This window comes from Electrophorus electricus, chromosome 2, assembly GCF_041902795.1.
Source record: "Electrophorus electricus isolate QZ-2024a chromosome 2, ASM4190279v1, whole genome shotgun sequence".
Taxonomy (NCBI): Eukaryota; Metazoa; Chordata; class Actinopteri; order Gymnotiformes; family Gymnotidae; genus Electrophorus; species Electrophorus electricus.
Window position 1 is genome coordinate 5,584,914 of NC_137498.1, and position 26,629 is coordinate 5,611,542.

The 26,629-nt window shown below is 38.6% G+C and overlaps 12 non-coding genes across 12 annotated transcripts; all 12 read left to right on the top strand.

Annotated features, from left to right (window-relative positions):
- The first annotated feature begins 246 nt into the window (after positions 1–246).
- Positions 247–319, top strand: trnav-aac (transfer RNA valine (anticodon AAC)). Its single transcript has one exon. It is a non-coding gene; the product is annotated as a tRNA-Val (tRNA).
- Positions 320–2,523: 2,204 nt separating this feature from the next.
- On the top strand, positions 2,524–2,596 carry trnav-aac (transfer RNA valine (anticodon AAC)). Its single transcript has one exon. It is a non-coding gene; the product is annotated as a tRNA-Val (tRNA).
- Positions 2,597–4,798: 2,202 nt separating this feature from the next.
- On the top strand, positions 4,799–4,871 carry trnav-aac (transfer RNA valine (anticodon AAC)). Its single transcript has one exon. It is a non-coding gene; the product is annotated as a tRNA-Val (tRNA).
- Positions 4,872–7,073: 2,202 nt separating this feature from the next.
- Positions 7,074–7,146, top strand: trnav-aac (transfer RNA valine (anticodon AAC)). Its single transcript has one exon. It is a non-coding gene; the product is annotated as a tRNA-Val (tRNA).
- Positions 7,147–9,350: 2,204 nt separating this feature from the next.
- On the top strand, positions 9,351–9,423 carry trnav-aac (transfer RNA valine (anticodon AAC)). Its single transcript has one exon. It is a non-coding gene; the product is annotated as a tRNA-Val (tRNA).
- A 2,204-nt stretch (positions 9,424–11,627) lies between these two features.
- trnav-aac (transfer RNA valine (anticodon AAC)) lies at positions 11,628–11,700 on the top strand. Its single transcript has one exon. It is a non-coding gene; the product is annotated as a tRNA-Val (tRNA).
- A 2,204-nt stretch (positions 11,701–13,904) lies between these two features.
- Positions 13,905–13,977, top strand: trnav-aac (transfer RNA valine (anticodon AAC)). Its single transcript has one exon. It is a non-coding gene; the product is annotated as a tRNA-Val (tRNA).
- A 2,204-nt stretch (positions 13,978–16,181) lies between these two features.
- trnav-aac (transfer RNA valine (anticodon AAC)) lies at positions 16,182–16,254 on the top strand. Its single transcript has one exon. It is a non-coding gene; the product is annotated as a tRNA-Val (tRNA).
- A 2,202-nt stretch (positions 16,255–18,456) lies between these two features.
- On the top strand, positions 18,457–18,529 carry trnav-aac (transfer RNA valine (anticodon AAC)). The gene has a single exon. It is a non-coding gene; the product is annotated as a tRNA-Val (tRNA).
- A 2,202-nt stretch (positions 18,530–20,731) lies between these two features.
- On the top strand, positions 20,732–20,804 carry trnav-aac (transfer RNA valine (anticodon AAC)). Its single transcript has one exon. It is a non-coding gene; the product is annotated as a tRNA-Val (tRNA).
- A 2,204-nt stretch (positions 20,805–23,008) lies between these two features.
- On the top strand, positions 23,009–23,081 carry trnav-aac (transfer RNA valine (anticodon AAC)). Its single transcript has one exon. It is a non-coding gene; the product is annotated as a tRNA-Val (tRNA).
- Positions 23,082–25,285: 2,204 nt separating this feature from the next.
- Positions 25,286–25,358, top strand: trnav-aac (transfer RNA valine (anticodon AAC)). Its single transcript has one exon. It is a non-coding gene; the product is annotated as a tRNA-Val (tRNA).
- The last annotated feature ends 1,271 nt before the right edge of the window (positions 25,359–26,629 follow it).

Genomic DNA, 26,629 nt, shown 5'->3' on the forward strand with positions numbered 1-26,629 from the left:
AATAGGTTATGCTCTATATGCCAATGAGAACACTACAGAGATCAAGTAACACTCTTTATATTATGCCTAGTTAGCAACAGTCTGTTCCTCAAATGGTAAGAAACAAGAGAACTTTGGTGGGGTTGTGAGAATTTTCATCCTAATGATTGAGAAGTCAGACTCCTTAGCCAGATTTAAAGCTATGATTTTCAAGTGCCAAAAATGAGCAAAAGCTGGAGAGTGAGCCCAAAGAGTCTTTTAACAGTGGTTTCTGTAGTGTAGTGGTCATCACATTCGCCTAACACGCGAAAGGTCCTCAGTTCGAAACTGGGCAGAAACATCCTTCTTGATAGCACACTAGTGGTGCAATTGTTGTTTGTAAACAGTGTATGAAGTGGGTGTCTCTTTTTGCAGTTTGCCCTTTAGGTCCTGAGACTGAGACACCAAGCTCCTTGTCTAATCGCAGCATCATTTTGTCATAAATCCTGTTAACTACCAGACCTTTTGGGGGGATAATTATGGATTGATATATATGTTGAACTCTCTTGATTTTTCTAGAGTAGTGGACAATGCATTTGCTTTCCAGGTCACAGGTCCCAGCTTATATACTGTGCAGAAGCATTTCTCATCCATTTTTGCTGTTTGAAATAGTTGGAACAAAGGGAAGCATGGGCAGGCGAGGCTAAAGAACTGCACAGGGAAATCAACTTAAACTCACCATCATGGAACTGCAGCTGAGCTGCTTTTTAACTGTATTCAAAACGTTAAAAGAAGGCAATACTGTTCATGACTTCAAAGTACAATTGAGAGGAGTGAGGTTCTGAGGACAACTATTGGGACTGCAAAGAAAGAGATCTTTGGGTTTTATGGCCTTAAGCAGTGAAGATCTCACATGGCCCTGCTGCATAAGTTTAGAAAGCCAGAACAGAACCTACCATTTTCCAGGACCACCAGTTTGGACTGAAGTGTTGCTCGGACAAGAGGGTTCCCTGTCAGCTAAACAATATTTTTTCTGCAAGTTTGAATCAGATATTTCTGAAAAATTACAATTGTGAACCATTTGAATTTTAGGTACATCTGCTCATTATTAGCATTTTAGGCCATCCAACATACCAACTAAATTTGCGTAAAATGGCAGCTATTTGTGAACTTGCAAATATGAAAGGTTTTGGCATAAATGATATTCATTCTTTTACTCAATAACTTGCACTCATTATCAGTTTTGGGGATGAGTTGGTGAAAAGATTATTCTGAAAGTGAAGTGATACCATACTGCATCAAGGAGTCTTTGCATGATTTCTGTAGTGAAGTGGTCATCACGTTTGCATTATATGTAAAAGGTCCTTGAATTAAAGCTGAGCAGAAACAGTAGTTGGTTCTTTGGTTTCTGTCTCTTGTATTTGAAGTAGACATCAGGGAATCGAACGGCCTTCTTGCAGCAGAGTGAAAAGATTTTTTGAACTCCCTAGTTACTCCGATTGAGTTCTCCAATTCCTGTACTCCAAACTCTGGAACTATAACTCATGTGAAATCCCCAACGTCTTCTTCTGCAACTTGGTTCCACATTGTGCAAAATTAAAATTTCAAGATCAGAAGATTACTATCATCTTAGTATGGACATAAAGAGTAGTTTCTTTGTTGGGTCTCTATTTGCAAACTGAGAAAGTCAATATATGCAGCACACTTGTGCTCCGGTGATGCAAGGACTGTGCTTTAGGAGCTGTGCGTAAGGCTGATTTCAATTGTCACAGGCATGATGTAAAACTCATTGTAGCATGATGGGTGTGCTAATCCATGTATTTCAAACAAAAGTAAACAAAACAGAAACACCACGAGTGCATCTGTATTTGATCTCCTAACAGAGATAAGTTATGCTACTTAGCTAATTCTTAAAAGTAAATTCCTTCTAGTCTCCTGACAATTAAAATCCATGCAAAGCAATGTTTATGATGCAGTATCTGTGCACTAGGGACTGCTTTCCATGCCAATGAAACAGCTTCCAGTGATCAGGTAAAGTTCTTCATATTATTCCTAGAGAGTAACATTCTGTCTCTCAAAGGCAATGAAACAAGTAAACATTGGTTGCTGGGATTGAATTTTGCTTCCTAATGGGGTGAAGACAATTCAAGCCAGTTTCTTAAACATTACTACAGGAAGCATAAACTTTGGTGAGTGTGTTCTCATTTTGTTTCCTAACAGAGGTTTTGCTAATTAGCTGAATTTCAAAAGTTAATTTCATCAATTCTATGGCAAAGAAAAAATCCTTGCAAGGCAATGTCAAGCATACAGAATTTGCGCAATAGGTTATGCTCTATATGCCAATGAGAACACTACAGAGATCAAGTAACACTCTTTATATTATGCCTAGTTAGCAACAGTCTGTTCCTCAAATGGTAAGAAACAAGAGAACTTTGGTGGGGTTGTGAGAATTTTCATCCTAATGATTGAGAAGTCAGACTCCTTAGCCAGATTTAAAGCTATGATTTTCAAGTGCCAAAAATGAGCAAAAGCTGGAGAGTGAGCCCAAAGAGTCTTTTAACAGTGGTTTCTGTAGTGTAGTGGTCATCACATTCGCCTAACACGCGAAAGGTCCTCAGTTCGAAACTGGGCAGAAACATCCTTCTTGATAGCACACTAGTGGTGCAATTGTTGTTTGTAAACAGTGTATGAAGTGGGTGTCTCTTTTTGCAGTTTGCCCTTTAGGTCCTGAGACTGAGACACCAAGCTCCTTGTCTAATCGCAGCATCATTTTGTCATAAATCCTGTTAACTACCAGACCTTTTGGGGGGATAATTATGGATTGATATATATGTTGAACTCTCTTGATTTTTCTAGAGTAGTGGACAATGCATTTGCTTTCCAGGTCACAGGTCCCAGCTTATATACTGTGCAGAAGCATTTCTCATCCATTTTTGCTGTTTGAAATAGTTGGAACAAAGGGAAGCATGGGCAGGCGAGGCTAAAGAACTGCACAGGGAAATCAACTTAAACTCACCATCATGGAACTGCAGCTGAGCTGCTTTTTAACTGTATTCAAAACGTTAAAAGAAGGCAATACTGTTCATGACTTCAAAGTACAATTGAGAGGAGTGAGGTTCTGAGGACAACTATTGGGACTGCAAAGAAAGAGATCTTTGGGTTTTATGGCCTTAAGCAGTGAAGATCTCACATGGCCCTGCTGCATAAGTTTAGAAAGCCAGAACAGAACCTACCATTTTCCAGGACCACCAGTTTGGACTGAAGTGTTGCTCGGACAAGAGGGTTCCCTGTCAGCTAAACAATATTTTTTCTGCAAGTTTGAATCAGATATTTCTGAAAAATTACAATTGTGAACCATTTGAATTTTAGGTACATCTGCTCATTATTAGCATTTTAGGCCATCCAACATACCAACTAAATTTGCGTAAAATGGCAGCTATTTGTGAACTTGCAAATATGAAAGGTTTTGGCATAAATGATATTCATTCTTTTACTCAATAACTTGCACTCATTATCAGTTTTGGGGATGAGTTGGTGAAAAGATTATTCTGAAAGTGAAGTGATACCATACTGCATCAAGGAGTCTTTGCATGATTTCTGTAGTGAAGTGGTCATCACGTTTGCATTATATGTAAAAGGTCCTTGAATTAAAGCTGAGCAGAAACAGTAGTTGGTTCTTTGGTTTCTGTCTCTTGTATTTGAAGTAGACATCAGGGAATCGAACGGCCTTCTTGCAGCAGAGTGAAAAGATTTTTTGAACTCCCTAGTTACTCCGATTGAGTTCTCCAATTCCTGTACTCCAAACTCTGGAACTATAACTCATGTGAAATCCCCAACGTCTTCTTCTGCAACTTGGTTCCACATTGTGCAAAATTAAAATTTCAAGATCAGAAGATTACTATCATCTTAGTATGGACATAAAGAGTAGTTTCTTTGTTGGGTCTCTATTTGCAAACTGAGAAAGTCAATATATGCAGCACACTTGTGCTCCGGTGATGCAAGGACTGTGCTTTAGGAGCTGTGCGTAAGGCTGATTTCAATTGTCACAGGCATGATGTAAAACTCATTGTAGCATGATGGGTGTGCTAATCCATGTATTTCAAACAAAAGTAAACAAAACAGAAACACCATGAGTGCATCTGTATTTGATCTCCTAACAGAGATAAGTTATGCTACTTAGCTAATTCTTAAAAGTAAATTCCTTCTAGTCTCCTGACAATTAAAATCCATGCAAAGCAATGTTTATGATGCAGTATCTGTGCACTAGGGACTGCTTTCCATGCCAATGAAACAGCTTCCAGTGATCAGGTAAAGTTCTTCATATTATTCCTAGAGAGTAACATTCTGTCTCTCAAAGGCAATGAAACAAGTAAACATTGGTTGCTGGGATTGAATTTTGCTTCCTAATGGGGTGAAGACAATTCAAGCCAGTTTCTTAAACATTACTACAGGAAGCATAAACTTTGGTGAGTGTGTTCTCATTTTGTTTCCTAACAGAGGTTTTGCTAATTAGCTGAATTTCAAAAGTTAATTTCATCAATTCTATGGCAAAGAAAAAATCCTTGCAAGGCAATGTCAAGCATACAGAATTTGCGCAATAGGTTATGCTCTATATGCCAATGAGAACACTACAGAGATCAAGTAACACTCTTTATATTATGCCTAGTTAGCAACAGTCTGTTCCTCAAATGGTAAGAAACAAGAGAACTTTGGTGGGGTTGTGAGAATTTTCATCCTAATGATTGAGAAGTCAGACTCCTTAGCCAGATTTAAAGCTATGATTTTCAAGTGCCAAAAATGAGCAAAAGCTGGAGAGTGAGCCCAAAGAGTCTTAACAGTGGTTTCTGTAGTGTAGTGGTCATCACATTCGCCTAACACGCGAAAGGTCCTCAGTTCGAAACTGGGCAGAAACATCCTTCTTGATAGCACACTAGTGGTGCAATTGTTGTTTGTAAACAGTGTATGAAGTGGGTGTCTCTTTTTGCAGTTTGCCCTTTAGGTCCTGAGACTGAGACACCAAGCTCCTTGTCTAATCGCAGCATCATTTTGTCATAAATCCTGTTAACTACCAGACCTTTTGGGGGGATAATTATGGATTGATATATATGTTGAACTCTCTTGATTTTTCTAGAGTAGTGGACAATGCATTTGCTTTCCAGGTCACAGGTCCCAGCTTATATACTGTGCAGAAGCATTTCTCATCCATTTTTGCTGTTTGAAATAGTTGGAACAAAGGGAAGCATGGGCAGGCGAGGCTAAAGAACTGCACAGGGAAATCAACTTAAACTCACCATCATGGAACTGCAGCTGAGCTGCTTTTTAACTGTATTCAAAACGTTAAAAGAAGGCAATACTGTTCATGACTTCAAAGTACAATTGAGAGGAGTGAGGTTCTGAGGACAACTATTGGGACTGCAAAGAAAGAGATCTTTGGGTTTTATGGCCTTAAGCAGTGAAGATCTCACATGGCCCTGCTGCATAAGTTTAGAAAGCCAGAACAGAACCTACCATTTTCCAGGACCACCAGTTTGGACTGAAGTGTTGCTCGGACAAGAGGGTTCCCTGTCAGCTAAACAATATTTTTTCTGCAAGTTTGAATCAGATATTTCTGAAAAATTACAATTGTGAACCATTTGAATTTTAGGTACATCTGCTCATTATTAGCATTTTAGGCCATCCAACATACCAACTAAATTTGCGTAAAATGGCAGCTATTTGTGAACTTGCAAATATGAAAGGTTTTGGCATAAATGATATTCATTCTTTTACTCAATAACTTGCACTCATTATCAGTTTTGGGGATGAGTTGGTGAAAAGATTATTCTGAAAGTGAAGTGATACCATACTGCATCAAGGAGTCTTTGCATGATTTCTGTAGTGAAGTGGTCATCACGTTTGCATTATATGTAAAAGGTCCTTGAATTAAAGCTGAGCAGAAACAGTAGTTGGTTCTTTGGTTTCTGTCTCTTGTATTTGAAGTAGACATCAGGGAATCGAACGGCCTTCTTGCAGCAGAGTGAAAAGATTTTTTGAACTCCCTAGTTACTCCGATTGAGTTCTCCAATTCCTGTACTCCAAACTCTGGAACTATAACTCATGTGAAATCCCCAACGTCTTCTTCTGCAACTTGGTTCCACATTGTGCAAAATTAAAATTTCAAGATCAGAAGATTACTATCATCTTAGTATGGACATAAAGAGTAGTTTCTTTGTTGGGTCTCTATTTGCAAACTGAGAAAGTCAATATATGCAGCACACTTGTGCTCCGGTGATGCAAGGACTGTGCTTTAGGAGCTGTGCGTAAGGCTGATTTCAATTGTCACAGGCATGATGTAAAACTCATTGTAGCATGATGGGTGTGCTAATCCATGTATTTCAAACAAAAGTAAACAAAACAGAAACACCACGAGTGCATCTGTATTTGATCTCCTAACAGAGATAAGTTATGCTACTTAGCTAATTCTTAAAAGTAAATTCCTTCTAGTCTCCTGACAATTAAAATCCATGCAAAGCAATGTTTATGATGCAGTATCTGTGCACTAGGGACTGCTTTCCATGCCAATGAAACAGCTTCCAGTGATCAGGTAAAGTTCTTCATATTATTCCTAGAGAGTAACATTCTGTCTCTCAAAGGCAATGAAACAAGTAAACATTGGTTGCTGGGATTGAATTTTGCTTCCTAATGGGGTGAAGACAATTCAAGCCAGTTTCTTAAACATTACTACAGGAAGCATAAACTTTGGTGAGTGTGTTCTCATTTTGTTTCCTAACAGAGGTTTTGCTAATTAGCTGAATTTCAAAAGTTAATTTCATCAATTCTATGGCAAAGAAAAAATCCTTGCAAGGCAATGTCAAGCATACAGAATTTGCGCAATAGGTTATGCTCTATATGCCAATGAGAACACTACAGAGATCAAGTAACACTCTTTATATTATGCCTAGTTAGCAACAGTCTGTTCCTCAAATGGTAAGAAACAAGAGAACTTTGGTGGGGTTGTGAGAATTTTCATCCTAATGATTGAGAAGTCAGACTCCTTAGCCAGATTTAAAGCTATGATTTTCAAGTGCCAAAAATGAGCAAAAGCTGGAGAGTGAGCCCAAAGAGTCTTAACAGTGGTTTCTGTAGTGTAGTGGTCATCACATTCGCCTAACACGCGAAAGGTCCTCAGTTCGAAACTGGGCAGAAACATCCTTCTTGATAGCACACTAGTGGTGCAATTGTTGTTTGTAAACAGTGTATGAAGTGGGTGTCTCTTTTTGCAGTTTGCCCTTTAGGTCCTGAGACTGAGACACCAAGCTCCTTGTCTAATCGCAGCATCATTTTGTCATAAATCCTGTTAACTACCAGACCTTTTGGGGGGATAATTATGGATTGATATATATGTTGAACTCTCTTGATTTTTCTAGAGTAGTGGACAATGCATTTGCTTTCCAGGTCACAGGTCCCAGCTTATATACTGTGCAGAAGCATTTCTCATCCATTTTTGCTGTTTGAAATAGTTGGAACAAAGGGAAGCATGGGCAGGCGAGGCTAAAGAACTGCACAGGGAAATCAACTTAAACTCACCATCATGGAACTGCAGCTGAGCTGCTTTTTAACTGTATTCAAAACGTTAAAAGAAGGCAATACTGTTCATGACTTCAAAGTACAATTGAGAGGAGTGAGGTTCTGAGGACAACTATTGGGACTGCAAAGAAAGAGATCTTTGGGTTTTATGGCCTTAAGCAGTGAAGATCTCACATGGCCCTGCTGCATAAGTTTAGAAAGCCAGAACAGAACCTACCATTTTCCAGGACCACCAGTTTGGACTGAAGTGTTGCTCGGACAAGAGGGTTCCCTGTCAGCTAAACAATATTTTTTCTGCAAGTTTGAATCAGATATTTCTGAAAAATTACAATTGTGAACCATTTGAATTTTAGGTACATCTGCTCATTATTAGCATTTTAGGCCATCCAACATACCAACTAAATTTGCGTAAAATGGCAGCTATTTGTGAACTTGCAAATATGAAAGGTTTTGGCATAAATGATATTCATTCTTTTACTCAATAACTTGCACTCATTATCAGTTTTGGGGATGAGTTGGTGAAAAGATTATTCTGAAAGTGAAGTGATACCATACTGCATCAAGGAGTCTTTGCATGATTTCTGTAGTGAAGTGGTCATCACGTTTGCATTATATGTAAAAGGTCCTTGAATTAAAGCTGAGCAGAAACAGTAGTTGGTTCTTTGGTTTCTGTCTCTTGTATTTGAAGTAGACATCAGGGAATCGAACGGCCTTCTTGCAGCAGAGTGAAAAGATTTTTTGAACTCCCTAGTTACTCCGATTGAGTTCTCCAATTCCTGTACTCCAAACTCTGGAACTATAACTCATGTGAAATCCCCAACGTCTTCTTCTGCAACTTGGTTCCACATTGTGCAAAATTAAAATTTCAAGATCAGAAGATTACTATCATCTTAGTATGGACATAAAGAGTAGTTTCTTTGTTGGGTCTCTATTTGCAAACTGAGAAAGTCAATATATGCAGCACACTTGTGCTCCGGTGATGCAAGGACTGTGCTTTAGGAGCTGTGCGTAAGGCTGATTTCAATTGTCACAGGCATGATGTAAAACTCATTGTAGCATGATGGGTGTGCTAATCCATGTATTTCAAACAAAAGTAAACAAAACAGAAACACCACGAGTGCATCTGTATTTGATCTCCTAACAGAGATAAGTTATGCTACTTAGCTAATTCTTAAAAGTAAATTCCTTCTAGTCTCCTGACAATTAAAATCCATGCAAAGCAATGTTTATGATGCAGTATCTGTGCACTAGGGACTGCTTTCCATGCCAATGAAACAGCTTCCAGTGATCAGGTAAAGTTCTTCATATTATTCCTAGAGAGTAACATTCTGTCTCTCAAAGGCAATGAAACAAGTAAACATTGGTTGCTGGGATTGAATTTTGCTTCCTAATGGGGTGAAGACAATTCAAGCCAGTTTCTTAAACATTACTACAGGAAGCATAAACTTTGGTGAGTGTGTTCTCATTTTGTTTCCTAACAGAGGTTTTGCTAATTAGCTGAATTTCAAAAGTTAATTTCATCAATTCTATGGCAAAGAAAAAATCCTTGCAAGGCAATGTCAAGCATACAGAATTTGCGCAATAGGTTATGCTCTATATGCCAATGAGAACACTACAGAGATCAAGTAACACTCTTTATATTATGCCTAGTTAGCAACAGTCTGTTCCTCAAATGGTAAGAAACAAGAGAACTTTGGTGGGGTTGTGAGAATTTTCATCCTAATGATTGAGAAGTCAGACTCCTTAGCCAGATTTAAAGCTATGATTTTCAAGTGCCAAAAATGAGCAAAAGCTGGAGAGTGAGCCCAAAGAGTCTTTTAACAGTGGTTTCTGTAGTGTAGTGGTCATCACATTCGCCTAACACGCGAAAAGTCCTCAGTTCGAAACTGGGCAGAAACATCCTTCTTGATAGCACACTAGTGGTGCAATTGTTGTTTGTAAACAGTGTATGAAGTGGGTGTCTCTTTTTGCAGTTTGCCCTTTAGGTCCTGAGACTGAGACACCAAGCTCCTTGTCTAATCGCAGCATCATTTTGTCATAAATCCTGTTAACTACCAGACCTTTTGGGGGGATAATTATGGATTGATATATATGTTGAACTCTCTTGATTTTTCTAGAGTAGTGGACAATGCATTTGCTTTCCAGGTCACAGGTCCCAGCTTATATACTGTGCAGAAGCATTTCTCATCCATTTTTGCTGTTTGAAATAGTTGGAACAAAGGGAAGCATGGGCAGGCGAGGCTAAAGAACTGCACAGGGAAATCAACTTAAACTCACCATCATGGAACTGCAGCTGAGCTGCTTTTTAACTGTATTCAAAACGTTAAAAGAAGGCAATACTGTTCATGACTTCAAAGTACAATTGAGAGGAGTGAGGTTCTGAGGACAACTATTGGGACTGCAAAGAAAGAGATCTTTGGGTTTTATGGCCTTAAGCAGTGAAGATCTCACATGGCCCTGCTGCATAAGTTTAGAAAGCCAGAACAGAACCTACCATTTTCCAGGACCACCAGTTTGGACTGAAGTGTTGCTCGGACAAGAGGGTTCCCTGTCAGCTAAACAATATTTTTTCTGCAAGTTTGAATCAGATATTTCTGAAAAATTACAATTGTGAACCATTTGAATTTTAGGTACATCTGCTCATTATTAGCATTTTAGGCCATCCAACATACCAACTAAATTTGCGTAAAATGGCAGCTATTTGTGAACTTGCAAATATGAAAGGTTTTGGCATAAATGATATTCATTCTTTTACTCAATAACTTGCACTCATTATCAGTTTTGGGGATGAGTTGGTGAAAAGATTATTCTGAAAGTGAAGTGATACCATACTGCATCAAGGAGTCTTTGCATGATTTCTGTAGTGAAGTGGTCATCACGTTTGCATTATATGTAAAAGGTCCTTGAATTAAAGCTGAGCAGAAACAGTAGTTGGTTCTTTGGTTTCTGTCTCTTGTATTTGAAGTAGACATCAGGGAATCGAACGGCCTTCTTGCAGCAGAGTGAAAAGATTTTTTGAACTCCCTAGTTACTCCGATTGAGTTCTCCAATTCCTGTACTCCAAACTCTGGAACTATAACTCATGTGAAATCCCCAACGTCTTCTTCTGCAACTTGGTTCCACATTGTGCAAAATTAAAATTTCAAGATCAGAAGATTACTATCATCTTAGTATGGACATAAAGAGTAGTTTCTTTGTTGGGTCTCTATTTGCAAACTGAGAAAGTCAATATATGCAGCACACTTGTGCTCCGGTGATGCAAGGACTGTGCTTTAGGAGCTGTGCGTAAGGCTGATTTCAATTGTCACAGGCATGATGTAAAACTCATTGTAGCATGATGGGTGTGCTAATCCATGTATTTCAAACAAAAGTAAACAAAACAGAAACACCACGAGTGCATCTGTATTTGATCTCCTAACAGAGATAAGTTATGCTACTTAGCTAATTCTTAAAAGTAAATTCCTTCTAGTCTCCTGACAATTAAAATCCATGCAAAGCAATGTTTATGATGCAGTATCTGTGCACTAGGGACTGCTTTCCATGCCAATGAAACAGCTTCCAGTGATCAGGTAAAGTTCTTCATATTATTCCTAGAGAGTAACATTCTGTCTCTCAAAGGCAATGAAACAAGTAAACATTGGTTGCTGGGATTGAATTTTGCTTCCTAATGGGGTGAAGACAATTCAAGCCAGTTTCTTAAACATTACTACAGGAAGCATAAACTTTGGTGAGTGTGTTCTCATTTTGTTTCCTAACAGAGGTTTTGCTAATTAACTGAATTTCAAAAGTTAATTTCATCAATTCTATGGCAAAGAAAAAATCCTTGCAAGGCAATGTCAAGCATACAGAATTTGCGCAATAGGTTATGCTCTATATGCCAATGAGAGCACTACAGAGATCAAGTAAAACTCTTTATATTATGCCTAGTTAGCAACAGTCTGTTCCTCAAATGGTAAGAAACAAGAGAACTTTGGTGGGGTTGTGAGAATTTTCATCCTAATGATTGAGAAGTCAGACTCCTTAGCCAGATTTAAAGCTATGATTTTCAAGTGCCAAAAATGAGCAAAAGCTGGAGAGTGAGCCCAAAGAGTCTTTTAACAGTGGTTTCTGTAGTGTAGTGGTCATCACATTGGCCTAACACGCGAAAGGTCCTCAGTTCGAAACTGGGCAGAAACATCCTTCTTGATAGCACACTAGTGGTGCAACTGTTGTTTGTAAACAGTGTATGAAGTGGGTGTCTCTTTTTGCAGTTTGCCCTTTAGGTACTGAGACTGAGACACCAAGCTCCTTGTCTAATCGCAGCATCATTTTGTCATAAATCCTGTTAACTACCAGACCTTTTGGGGGGATAATTATGGATTGATATATATGTTGAACTCTCTTGATTTTTCTAGAGTAGTGGACAATGCATTTGCTTTCCAGGTCACAGGTCCCAGCTTATATACTGTGCAGAAGCATTTCTCATCCATTTTTGCTGTTTGAAATAGTTGGAACAAAGGGAAGCATGGGCAGGCGAGGCTAAAGAACTGCACAGGGAAATCAACTTAAACTCACCATCATGAAACTGCAGCTGAGCTGCTTTTGAACTGTATTCAAAACGTTAAAAGAAGGCAATACTGTTCATGACTTCAAAGTACAATTGAGAGGAGTGAGGTTCTGAGGACAACTATTGGGACTGCAAAGAAAGAGATCTTTGGGTTTTATGGCCTTAAGCAGTGAAGATCTCACATGGCCCTGCTGCATAAGTTTAGAAAGCCAGAACAGAACCTACCATTTTCCAGGACCACCAGTTTGGACTGAAGTGTCGCTCGGACAAGAGGGTTCCCTGTCAGCTAAACAATATTTTTTCTGCAAGTTTGAATCAGATATTTCTGAAAAATTACAATTGTGAACCATTTGAATTTTAGGTACATCTGCTCATTATTAGCATTTTAGGCCATCCAACATACCAACTAAATTTGCGTAAAATGGCAGCTATTTGTGAACTTGCAAATATGAAAGGTTTTGGCATAAATGATATTCATTCTTTTACTCAATAACTTGCACTCATTATCAGTTTTGGGGATGAGTTGGTGAAAAGATTATTCTGAAAGTGAAGTGATACCATACTGCATCAAGGAGTCTTTGCATGATTTCTGTAGTGAAGTGGTCATCACGTTTGCATTATATGTAAAAGGTCCTTGAATTAAAGCTGAGCAGAAACAGTAGTTGGTTCTTTGGTTTCTGTCTCTTGTATTTGAAGTAGACATCAGGGAATCGAACGGCCTTCTTGCAGCAGAGTGAAAAGATTTTTTGAACTCCCTAGTTACTCCGATTGAGTTCTCCAATTCCTGTACTCCAAACTCTGGAACTATAACTCATGTGAAATCCCCAACGTCTTCTTCTGCAACTTGGTTCCACATTGTGCAAAATTAAAATTTCAAGATCAGAAGATTACTATCATCTTAGTATGGACATAAAGAGTAGTTTCTTTGTTGGGTCTCTATTTGCAAACTGAGAAAGTCAATATATGCAGCACACTTGTGCTCCGGTGATGCAAGGACTGTGCTTTAGGAGCTGTGCTTAAGGCTGATTTCAATTGTCACAGGCATGATGTAAAACTCATTGTAGCATGATGGGTGTGCTAATCCATGTATTTCAAACAAAAGTAAACAAAACAGAAACACCACGAGTGCATCTGTATTTGATCTACTAACAGAGATAAGTTATGCTACTTAGCTAATTCTTAAAAGTAAATTCCTTCTAGTCTCCTGACAATTAAAATCCATGCAAAGCAATGTTTATGATGCAGTATCTGTGCACTAGGGACTGCTTTCCATGCCAATGAAACAGCTTCCAGTGATCAGGTAAAGTTCTTCATATTATTCCTAGAGAGTAACATTCTGTCTCTCAAAGGCAATGAAACAAGTAAACATTGGTTGCTGGGATTGAATTTTGCTTCCTAATGGGGTGAAGACAATTCAAGCCAGTTTCTTAAACATTACTACAGGAAGCATAAACTTTGGTGAGTGTGTTCTCATTTTGTTTCCTAACAGAGGTTTTGCTAATTAGCTGAATTTCAAAAGTTAATTTCATCAATTCTATGGCAAAGAAAAAATCCTTGCAAGGCAATGTCAAGCATACAGAATTTGCGCAATAGGTTATGCTCTATATGCCAATGAGAACACTACAGAGATCAAGTAACACTCTTTATATTATGCCTAGTTAGCAACAGTCTGTTCCTCAAATGGTAAGAAACAAGAGAACTTTGGTGGGGTTGTGAGAATTTTCATCCTAATGATTGAGAAGTCAGACTCCTTAGCCAGATTTAAAGCTATGATTTTCAAGTGCCAAAAATGAGCAAAAGCTGGAGAGTGAGCCCAAAGAGTCTTTTAACAGTGGTTTCTGTAGTGTAGTGGTCATCACATTCGCCTAACACGCGAAAGGTCCTCAGTTCGAAACTGGGCAGAAACATCCTTCTTGATAGCACACTAGTGGTGCAATTGTTGTTTGTAAACAGTGTATGAAGTGGGTGTCTCTTTTTGCAGTTTGCCCTTTAGGTCCTGAGACTGAGACACCAAGCTCCTTGTCTAATCGCAGCATCATTTTGTCATAAATCCTGTTAACTACCAGACCTTTTGGGGGGATAATTATGGATTGATATATATGTTGAACTCTCTTGATTTTTCTAGAGTAGTGGACAATGCATTTGCTTTCCAGGTCACAGGTCCCAGCTTATATACTGTGCAGAAGCATTTCTCATCCATTTTTGCTGTTTGAAATAGTTGGAACAAAGGGAAGCATGGGCAGGCGAGGCTAAAGAACTGCACAGGGAAATCAACTTAAACTCACCATCATGAAACTGCAGCTGAGCTGCTTTTGAACTGTATTCAAAACGTTAAAAGAAGGCAATACTGTTCATGACTTCAAAGTACAATTGAGAGGAGTGAGGTTCTGAGGACAACTATTGGGACTGCAAAGAAAGAGATCTTTGGGTTTTATGGCCTTAAGCAGTGAAGATCTCACATGGCCCTGCTGCATAAGTTTAGAAAGCCAGAACAGAACCTACCATTTTCCAGGACCACCAGTTTGGACTGAAGTGTCGCTCGGACAAGAGGGTTCCCTGTCAGCTAAACAATATTTTTTCTGCAAGTTTGAATCAGATATTTCTGAAAAATTACAATTGTGAACCATTTGAATTTTAGGTACATCTGCTCATTATTAGCATTTTAGGCCATCCAACATACCAACTAAATTTGCGTAAAATGGCAGCTATTTGTGAACTTGCAAATATGAAAGGTTTTGGCATAAATGATATTCATTCTTTTACTCAATAACTTGCACTCATTATCAGTTTTGGGGATGAGTTGGTGAAAAGATTATTCTGAAAGTGAAGTGATACCATACTGCATCAAGGAGTCTTTGCATGATTTCTGTAGTGAAGTGGTCATCACGTTTGCATTATATGTAAAAGGTCCTTGAATTAAAGCTGAGCAGAAACAGTAGTTGGTTCTTTGGTTTCTGTCTCTTGTATTTGAAGTAGACATCAGGGAATCGAACGGCCTTCTTGCAGCAGAGTGAAAAGATTTTTTGAACTCCCTAGTTACTCCGATTGAGTTCTCCAATTCCTGTACTCCAAACTCTGGAACTATAACTCATGTGAAATCCCCAACGTCTTCTTCTGCAACTTGGTTCCACATTGTGCAAAATTAAAATTTCAAGATCAGAAGATTACTATCATCTTAGTATGGACATAAAGAGTAGTTTCTTTGTTGGGTCTCTATTTGCAAACTGAGAAAGTCAATATATGCAGCACACTTGTGCTCCGGTGATGCAAGGACTGTGCTTTAGGAGCTGTGCTTAAGGCTGATTTCAATTGTCACAGGCATGATGTAAAACTCATTGTAGCATGATGGGTGTGCTAATCCATGTATTTCAAACAAAAGTAAACAAAACAGAAACACCACGAGTGCATCTGTATTTGATCTACTAACAGAGATAAGTTATGCTACTTAGCTAATTCTTAAAAGTAAATTCCTTCTAGTCTCCTGACAATTAAAATCCATGCAAAGCAATGTTTATGATGCAGTATCTGTGCACTAGGGACTGCTTTCCATGCCAATGAAACAGCTTCCAGTGATCAGGTAAAGTTCTTCATATTATTCCTAGAGAGTAACATTCTGTCTCTCAAAGGCAATGAAACAAGTAAACATTGGTTGCTGGGATTGAATTTTGCTTCCTAATGGGGTGAAGACAATTCAAGCCAGTTTCTTAAACATTACTACAGGAAGCATAAACTTTGGTGAGTGTGTTCTCATTTTGTTTCCTAACAGAGGTTTTGCTAATTAGCTGAATTTCAAAAGTTAATTTCATCAATTCTATGGCAAAGAAAAAATCCTTGCAAGGCAATGTCAAGCATACAGAATTTGCGCAATAGGTTATGCTCTATATGCCAATGAGAACACTACAGAGATCAAGTAACACTCTTTATATTATGCCTAGTTAGCAACAGTCTGTTCCTCAAATGGTAAGAAACAAGAGAACTTTGGTGGGGTTGTGAGAATTTTCATCCTAATGATTGAGAAGTCAGACTCCTTAGCCAGATTTAAAGCTATGATTTTCAAGTGCCAAAAATGAGCAAAAGCTGGAGAGTGAGCCCAAAGAGTCTTTTAACAGTGGTTTCTGTAGTGTAGTGGTCATCACATTCGCCTAACACGCGAAAGGTCCTCAGTTCGAAACTGGGCAGAAACATCCTTCTTGATAGCACACTAGTGGTGCAATTGTTGTTTGTAAACAGTGTATGAAGTGGGTGTCTCTTTTTGCAGTTTGCCCTTTAGGTCCTGAGACTGAGACACCAAGCTCCTTGTCTAATCGCAGCATCATTTTGTCATAAATCCTGTTAACTACCAGACCTTTTGGGGGGATAATTATGGATTGATATATATGTTGAACTCTCTTGATTTTTCTAGAGTAGTGGACAATGCATTTGCTTTCCAGGTCACAGGTCCCAGCTTATATACTGTGCAGAAGCATTTCTCATCCATTTTTGCTGTTTGAAATAGTTGGAACAAAGGGAAGCATGGGCAGGCGAGGCTAAAGAACTGCACAGGGAAATCAACTTAAACTCACCATCATGGAACTGCAGCTGAGCTGCTTTTTAACTGTATTCAAAACGTTAAAAGAAGGCAATACTGTTCATGACTTCAAAGTACAATTGAGAGGAGTGAGGTTCTGAGGACAACTATTGGGACTGCAAAGAAAGAGATCTTTGGGTTTTATGGCCTTAAGCAGTGAAGATCTCACATGGCCCTGCTGCATAAGTTTAGAAAGCCAGAACAGAACCTACCATTTTCCAGGACCACCAGTTTGGACTGAAGTGTCGCTCGGACAAGAGGGTTCCCTGTCAGCTAAACAATATTTTTTCTGCAAGTTTGAATCAGATATTTCTGAAAAATTACAATTGTGAACCATTTGAATTTTAGGTACATCTGCTCATTATTAGCATTTTAGGCCATCCAACATACCAACTAAATTTGCGTAAAATGGCAGCTATTTGTGAACTTGCAAATATGAAAGGTTTTGGCATAAATGATATTCATTCTTTTACTCAATAACTTGCACTCATTATCAGTTTTGGGGATGAGTTGGTGAAAAGATTATTCTGAAAGTGAAGTGATACCATACTGCATCAAGGAGTCTTTGCATGATTTCTGTAGTGAAGTGGTCATCACGTTTGCATTATATGTAAAAGGTCCTTGAATTAAAGCTGAGCAGAAACAGTAGTTGGTTCTTTGGTTTCTGTCTCTTGTATTTGAAGTAGACATCAGGGAATCGAACGGCCTTCTTGCAGCAGAGTGAAAAGATTTTTTGAACTCCCTAGTTACTCCGATTGAGTTCTCCAATTCCTGTACTCCAAACTCTGGAACTATAACTCATGTGAAATCCCCAACGTCTTCTTCTGCAACTTGGTTCCACATTGTGCAAAATTAAAATTTCAAGATCAGAAGATTACTATCATCTTAGTATGGACATAAAGAGTAGTTTCTTTGTTGGGTCTCTATTTGCAAACTGAGAAAGTCAATATATGCAGCACACTTGTGCTCCGGTGATGCAAGGACTGTGCTTTAGGAGCTGTGCTTAAGGCTGATTTCAATTGTCACAGGCATGATGTAAAACTCATTGTAGCATGATGGGTGTGCTAATCCATGTATTTCAAACAAAAGTAAACAAAACAGAAACACCATGAGTGCATCTGTATTTGATCTCCTAACAGAGATAAGTTATGCTACTTAGCTAATTCTTAAAAGTAAATTCCTTCTAGTCTCCTGACAATTAAAATCCATGCAAAGCAATGTTTATGATGCAGTATCTGTGCACTAGGGACTGCTTTCCATGCCAATGAAACAGCTTCCAGTGATCAGGTAAAGTTCTTCATATTATTCCTAGAGAGTAACATTCTGTCTCTCAAAGGCAATGAAACAAGTAAACATTGGTTGCTGGGATTGAATTTTGCTTCCTAATGGGGTGAAGACAATTCAAGCCAGTTTCTTAAACATTACTACAGGAAGCATAAACTTTGGTGAGTGTGTTCTCATTTTGTTTCCTAACAGAGGTTTTACTAATTAGCTGAATTTCAAAAGTTAATTTCATCAATTCTATGGCAAAGAAAAAATCCTTGCAAGGCAATGTCAAGCATACAGAATTTGCGCAATAGGTTATGCTCTATATGCCAATGAGAACACTACAGAGATCAAGTAACACTCTTTATATTATGCCTAGTTAGCAACAGTCTGTTCCTCAAATGGTAAGAAACAAGAGAACTTTGGTGGGGTTGTGAGAATTTTCATCCTAATGATTGAGAAGTCAGACTCCTTAGCCAGATTTAAAGCTGATTTTCAAGTGCCAAAAATGAGGAAAAGCTGGAGAGTGAGCCCAAAGAGTCTTTTAACAGTGGTTTCTGTAGTGTAGTGGTCATCACATTCGCCTAACACGCGAAAGGTCCTCAGTTCGAAACTGGGCAGAAACATCCTTCTTGATAGCACACTAGTGGTGCAATTGTTGTTTGTAAACAGTGTATGAAGTGGGTGTCTCTTTTTGCAGTTTGCCCTTTAGGTCCTGAGACTGAGACACCAAGCTCCTTGTCTAATCGCAGCATCATTTTGTCATAAATCCTGTTAACTACCAGACCTTTTGGGGGGATAATTATGGATTGATATATATGTTGAACTCTCTTGATTTTTCTAGAGTAGTGGACAATGCATTTGCTTTCCAGGTCACAGGTCCCAGCTTATATACTGTGCAGAAGCATTTCTCATCCATTTTTGCTGTTTGAAATAGTTGGAACAAAGGGAAGCATGGGCAGGCGAGGCTAAAGAACTGCACAGGGAAATCAACTTAAACTCACCATCATGGAACTGCAGCTGAGCTGCTTTTTAACTGTATTCAAAACGTTAAAAGAAGGCAATACTGTTCATGACTTCAAAGTACAATTGAGAGGAGTGAGGTTCTGAGGACAACTATTGGGACTGCAAAGAAAGAGATCTTTGGGTTTTATGGCCTTAAGCAGTGAAGATCTCACATGGCCCTGCTGCATAAGTTTAGAAAGCCAGAACAGAACCTACCATTTTCCAGGACCACCAGTTTGGACTGAAGTGTCGCTCGGACAAGAGGGTTCCCTGTCAGCTAAACAATATTTTTTCTGCAAGTTTGAATCAGATATTTCTGAAAAATTACAATTGTGAACCATTTGAATTTTAGGTACATCTGCTCATTATTAGCATTTTAGGCCATCCAACATACCAACTAAATTTGCGTAAAATGGCAGCTATTTGTGAACTTGCAAATATGAAAGGTTTTGGCATAAATGATATTCATTCTTTTACTCAATAACTTGCACTCATTATCAGTTTTGGGGATGAGTTGGTGAAAAGATTATTCTGAAAGTGAAGTGATACCATACTGCATCAAGGAGTCTTTGCATGATTTCTGTAGTGAAGTGGTCATCACGTTTGCATTATATGTAAAAGGTCCTTGAATTAAAGCTGAGCAGAAACAGTAGTTGGTTCTTTGGTTTCTGTCTCTTGTATTTGAAGTAGACATCAGGGAATCGAACGGCCTTCTTGCAGCAGAGTGAAAAGATTTTTTGAACTCCCTAGTTACTCCGATTGAGTTCTCCAATTCCTGTACTCCAAACTCTGGAACTATAACTCATGTGAAATCCCCAACGTCTTCTTCTGCAACTTGGTTCCACATTGTGCAAAATTAAAATTTCAAGATCAGAAGATTACTATCATCTTAGTATGGACATAAAGAGTAGTTTCTTTGTTGGGTCTCTATTTGCAAACTGAGAAAGTCAATATATGCAGCACACTTGTGCTCCGGTGATGCAAGGACTGTGCTTTAGGAGCTGTGCTTAAGGCTGATTTCAATTGTCACAGGCATGATGTAAAACTCATTGTAGCATGATGGGTGTGCTAATCCATGTATTTCAAACAAAAGTAAACAAAACAGAAACACCACGAGTGCATCTGTATTTGATCTCCTAACAGAGATAAGTTATGCTACTTAGCTAATTCTTAAAAGTAAATTCCTTCTAGTCTCCTGACAATTAAAATCCATGCAAAGCAATGTTTATGATGCAGTATCTGTGCACTAGGGACTGCTTTCCATGCCAATGAAACAGCTTCCAGTGATCAGGTAAAGTTCTTCATATTATTCCTAGAGAGTAACATTCTGTCTCTCAAAGGCAATGAAACAAGTAAACATTGGTTGCTGGGATTGAATTTTGCTTCCTAATGGGGTGAAGACAATTCAAGCCAGTTTCTTAAACATTACTACAGGAAGCATAAACTTTGGTGAGTGTGTTCTCATTTTGTTTCCTAACAGAGGTTTTACTAATTAGCTGAATTTCAAAAGTTAATTTCATCAATTCTATGGCAAAGAAAAAATCCTTGCAAGGCAATGTCAAGCATACAGAATTTGCGCAATAGGTTAGGCTCTATATGCCAATGAGAACACTACAGAGATCAAGTAACACTCTTTATATTATGCCTAGTTAGCAACAGTCTGTTCCTCAAATGGTAAGAAACAAGAGAACTTTGGTGGGGTTGTGAGAATTTTCATCCTAATGATTGAGAAGTCAGACTCCTTAGCCAGATTTAAAGCTGATTTTCAAGTGCCAAAAATGAGCAAAAGCTGGAGAGTGAGCCCAAAGAGTTTTTTAACAGTGGTTTCTGTAGTGTAGTGGTCATCACATTCGCCTAACACGCGAAAGGTCCTCAGTTCGAAACTGGGCAGAAACATCCTTCTTGATAGCACACTAGTGGTGCAATTGTTGTTTGTAAACAGTGTATGAAGTGGGTGTCTCTTTTTGCAGTTTGCCCTTTAGGTCCTGAGACTGAGACACCAAGCTCCTTGTCTAATCGCAGCATCATTTTGTCATAAATCCTGTTAACTACCAGACCTTTTGGGGGGATAATTATGGATTGATATATATGTTGAACTCTCTTGATTTTTCTAGAGTAGTGGACAATGCATTTGCTTTCCAGGTCACAGGTCCCAGCTTATATACTGTGCAGAAGCATTTCTCATCCATTTTTGCTGTTTGAAATAGTTGGAACAAAGGGAAGCATGGGCAGGCGAGGCTAAAGAACTGCACAGGGAAATCAACTTAAACTCACCATCATGGAACTGCAGCTGAGCTGCTTTTTAACTGTATTCAAAACGTTAAAAGAAGGCAATACTGTTCATGACTTCAAAGTACAATTGAGAGGAGTGAGGTTCTGAGGACAACTATTGGGACTGCAAAGAAAGAGATCTTTGGGTTTTATGGCCTTAAGCAGTGAAGATCTCACATGGCCCTGCTGCATAAGTTTAGAAAGCCAGAACAGAACCTACCATTTTCCAGGACCACCAGTTTGGACTGAAGTGTCGCTCGGACAAGAGGGTTCCCTGTCAGCTAAACAATATTTTTTCTGCAAGTTTGAATCAGATATTTCTGAAAAATTACAATTGTGAACCATTTGAATTTTAGGTACATCTGCTCATTATTAGCATTTTAGGCCATCCAACATACCAACTAAATTTGCGTAAAATGGCAGCTATTTGTGAACTTGCAAATATGAAAGGTTTTGGCATAAATGATATTCATTCTTTTACTCAATAACTTGCACTCATTATCAGTTTTGGGGATGAGTTGGTGAAAAGATTATTCTGAAAGTGAAGTGATACCATACTGCATCAAGGAGTCTTTGCATGATTTCTGTAGTGAAGTGGTCATCACGTTTGCATTATATGTAAAAGGTCCTTGAATTAAAGCTGAGCAGAAACAGTAGTTGGTTCTTTGGTTTCTGTCTCTTGTATTTGAAGTAGACATCAGGGAATCGAACGGCCTTCTTGCAGCAGAGTGAAAAGATTTTTTGAACTCCCTAGTTACTCCGATTGAGTTCTCCAATTCCTGTACTCCAAACTCTGGAACTATAACTCATGTGAAATCCCCAACGTCTTCTTCTGCAACTTGGTTCCACATTGTGCAAAATTAAAATTTCAAGATCAGAAGATTACTATCATCTTAGTATGGACATAAAGAGTAGTTTCTTTGTTGGGTCTCTATTTGCAAACTGAGAAAGTCAATATATGCAGCACACTTGTGCTCCGGTGATGCAAGGACTGTGCTTTAGGAGCTGTGCTTAAGGCTGATTTCAATTGTCACAGGCATGATGTAAAACTCATTGTAGCATGATGGGTGTGCTAATACATGTATTTCAAACAAAAGTAAACAAAACAGAAACACCACGAGTGCATCTGTATTTGATCTCCTAACAGAGATAAGTTATGCTACTTAGCTAATTCTTAAAAGTAAATTCCTTCTAGTCTCCTGACAATTAAAATCCATGCAAAGCAATGTTTATGATGCAGTATCTGTGCACTAGGGACTGCTTTCCATGCCAATGAAACAGCTTCCAGTGATCAGGTAAAGTTCTTCATATTATTCCTAGAGAGTAACATTCTGTCTCTCAAAGGCAATGAAACAAGTAAACATTGGTTGCTGGGATTGAATTTTGCTTCCTAATGGGGTGAAGACAATTCAAGCCAGTTTCTTAAACATTACTACAGGAAGCATAAACTTTGGTGAGTGTGTTCTCATTTTGTTTCCTAACAGAGGTTTTGCTAATTAGCTGAATTTCAAAAGTTAATTTCATCAATTCTATGGCAAAGAAAAAATCCTTGCAAGGCAATGTCAAGCATACAGAATTTGCGCAATAGGTTATGCTCTATATGCCAATGAGAACACTACAGAGATCAAGTAACACTCTTTATATTATGCCTAGTTAGCAACAGTCTGTTCCTCAAATTGTAAGAAACAAGAGAACTTTGGTGGGGTTGTGAGAATTTTCATCCTAATGATTGAGAAGTCAGACTCCTTAGCCAGATTTAAAGCTATGATTTTCAAGTGCCAAAAATGAGCAAAAGCTGGAGAGTGAGCCCAAAGAGTCTTTTAACAGTGGTTTCTGTAGTGTAGTGGTCATCACATTCGCCTAACACGCGAAAGGTCCTCAGTTCGAAACTGGGCAGAAACATCCTTCTTGATAGCACACTAGTGGTGCAATTGTTGTTTGTAAACAGTGTATGAAGTGGGTGTCTCTTTTTGCAGTTTGCCCTTTAGGTCCTGAGACTGAGACACCAAGCTCCTTGTCTAATCGCAGCATCATTTTGTCATAAATCCTGTTAACTACCAGACCTTTTGGGGGGATAATTATGGATTGATATATATGTTGAACTCTCTTGATTTTTCTAGAGTAGTGGACAATGCATTTGCTTTCCAGGTCACAGGTCCCAGCTTATATACTGTGCAGAAGCATTTCTCATCCATTTTTGCTGTTTGAAATAGTTGGAACAAAGGGAAGCATGGGCAGGCGAGGCTAAAGAACTGCACAGGGAAATCAACTTAAACTCACCATCATGGAACTGCAGCTGAGCTGCTTTTTAACTGTATTCAAAACGTTAAAAGAAGGCAATACTGTTCATGACTTCAAAGTACAATTGAGAGGAGTGAGGTTCTGAGGACAACTATTGGGACTGCAAAGAAAGAGATCTTTGGGTTTTATGGCCTTAAGCAGTGAAGATCTCACATGGCCCTGCTGCATAAGTTTAGAAAGCCAGAACAGAACCTACCATTTTCCAGGACCACCAGTTTGGACTGAAGTGTCGCTCGGACAAGAGGGTTCCCTGTCAGCTAAACAATATTTTTTCTGCAAGTTTGAATCAGATATTTCTGAAAAATTACAATTGTGAACCATTTGAATTTTAGGTACATCTGCTCATTATTAGCATTTTAGGCCATCCAACATACCAACTAAATTTGCGTAAAATGGCAGCTATTTGTGAACTTGCAAATATGAAAGGTTTTGGCATAAATGATATTCATTCTTTTACTCAATAACTTGCACTCATTATCAGTTTTGGGGATGAGTTGGTGAAAAGATTATTCTGAAAGTGAAGTGATACCATACTGCATCAAGGAGTCTTTGCATGATTTCTGTAGTGAAGTGGTCATCACGTTTGCATTATATGTAAAAGGTCCTTGAATTAAAGCTGAGCAGAAACAGTAGTTGGTTCTTTGGTTTCTGTCTCTTGTATTTGAAGTAGACATCAGGGAATCGAACGGCCTTCTTGCAGCAGAGTGAAAAGATTTTTTGAACTCCCTAGTTACTCCGATTGAGTTCTCCAATTCCTGTACTCCAAACTCTGGAACTATAACTCATGTGAAATCCCCAACGTCTTCTTCTGCAACTTGGTTCCACATTGTGCAAAATTAAAATTTCAAGATCAGAAGATTACTATCATCTTAGTATGGACATAAAGAGTAGTTTCTTTGTTGGGTCTCTATTTGCAAACTGAGAAAGTCAATATATGCAGCACACTTGTGCTCCGGTGATGCAAGGACTGTGCTTTAGGAGCTGTGCTTAAGGCTGATTTCAATTGTCACAGGCATGATGTAAAACTCATTGTAGCATGATGGGTGTGCTAATCCATGTATTTCAAACAAAAGTAAACAAAACAGAAACACCACGAGTGCATCTGTATTTGATCTCCTAACAGAGATAAGTTATGCTACTTAGCTAATTCTTAAAAGTAAATTCCTTCTAGTCTCCTGACAATTAAAATCCATGCAAAGCAATGTTTATGATGCAGTATCTGTGCACTAGGGACTGCTTTCCATGCCAATGAAACAGCTTCCAGTGATCAGGTAAAGTTCTTCATATTATTCCTAGAGAGTAACATTCTGTCTCTCAAAGGCAATGAAACAAGTAAACATTGGTTGCTGGGATTGAATTTTGCTTCCTAATGGGGTGAAGACAATTCAAGCCAGTTTCTTAAACATTACTACAGGAAGCATAAACTTTGGTGAGTGTGTTCTCATTTTGTTTCCTAACAGAGGTTTTGCTAATTAGCTGAATTTCAAAAGTTAATTTCATCAATTCTATGGCAAAGAAAAAATCCTTGCAAGGCAATGTCAAGCATACAGAATTTGCGCAATAGGTTATGCTCTATATGCCAATGAGAACACTACAGAGATCAAGTAACACTCTTTATATTATGCCTAGTTAGCAACAGTCTGTTCCTCAAATTGTAAGAAACAAGAGAACTTTGGTGGGGTTGTGAGAATTTTCATCCTAATGATTGAGAAGTCAGACTCCTTAGCCAGATTTAAAGCTATGATTTTCAAGTGCCAAAAATGAGCAAAAGCTGGAGAGTGAGCCCAAAGAGTCTTTTAACAGTGGTTTCTGTAGTGTAGTGGTCATCACATTCGCCTAACACGCGAAAGGTCCTCAGTTCGAAACTGGGCAGAAACATCCTTCTTGATAGCACACTAGTGGTGCAATTGTTGTTTGTAAACAGTGTATGAAGTGGGTGTCTCTTTTTGCAGTTTGCCCTTTAGGTCCTGAGACTGAGACACCAAGCTCCTTGTCTAATCGCAGCATCATTTTGTCATAAATCCTGTTAACTACCAGACCTTTTGGGGGGATAATTATGGATTGATATATATGTTGAACTCTCTTGATTTTTCTAGAGTAGTGGACAATGCATTTGCTTTCCAGGTCACAGGTCCCAGCTTATATACTGTGCAGAAGCATTTCTCATCCATTTTTGCTGTTTGAAATAGTTGGAACAAAGGGAAGCATGGGCAGGCGAGGCTAAAGAACTGCACAGGGAAATCAACTTAAACTCACCATCATGGAACTGCAGCTGAGCTGCTTTTTAACTGTATTCAAAACGTTAAAAGAAGGCAATACTGTTCATGACTTCAAAGTACAATTGAGAGGAGTGAGGTTCTGAGGACAACTATTGGGACTGCAAAGAAAGAGATCTTTGGGTTTTATGGCCTTAAGCAGTGAAGATCTCACATGGCCCTGCTGCATAAGTTTAGAAAGCCAGAACAGAACCTACCATTTTCCAGGACCACCAGTTTGGACTGAAGTGTCGCTCGGACAAGAGGGTTCCCTGTCAGCTAAACAATATTTTTTCTGCAAGTTTGAATCAGATATTTCTGAAAAATTACAATTGTGAACCATTTGAATTTTAGGTACATCTGCTCATTATTAGCATTTTAGGCCATCCAACATACCAACTAAATTTGCGTAAAATGGCAGCTATTTGTGAACTTGCAAATATGAAAGGTTTTGGCATAAATGATATTCATTCTTTTACTCAATAACTTGCACTCATTATCAGTTTTGGGGATGAGTTGGTGAAAAGATTATTCTGAAAGTGAAGTGATACCATACTGCATCAAGGAGTCTTTGCATGATTTCTGTAGTGAAGTGGTCATCACGTTTGCATTATATGTAAAAGGTCCTTGAATTAAAGCTGAGCAGAAACAGTAGTTGGTTCTTTGGTTTCTGTCTCTTGTATTTGAAGTAGACATCAGGGAATCGAACGGCCTTCTTGCAGCAGAGTGAAAAGATTTTTTGAACTCCCTAGTTACTCCGATTGAGTTCTCCAATTCCTGTACTCCAAACTCTGGAACTATAACTCATGTGAAATCCCCAACGTCTTCTTCTGCAACTTGGTTCCACATTGTGCAAAATTAAAATTTCAAGATCAGAAGATTACTATCATCTTA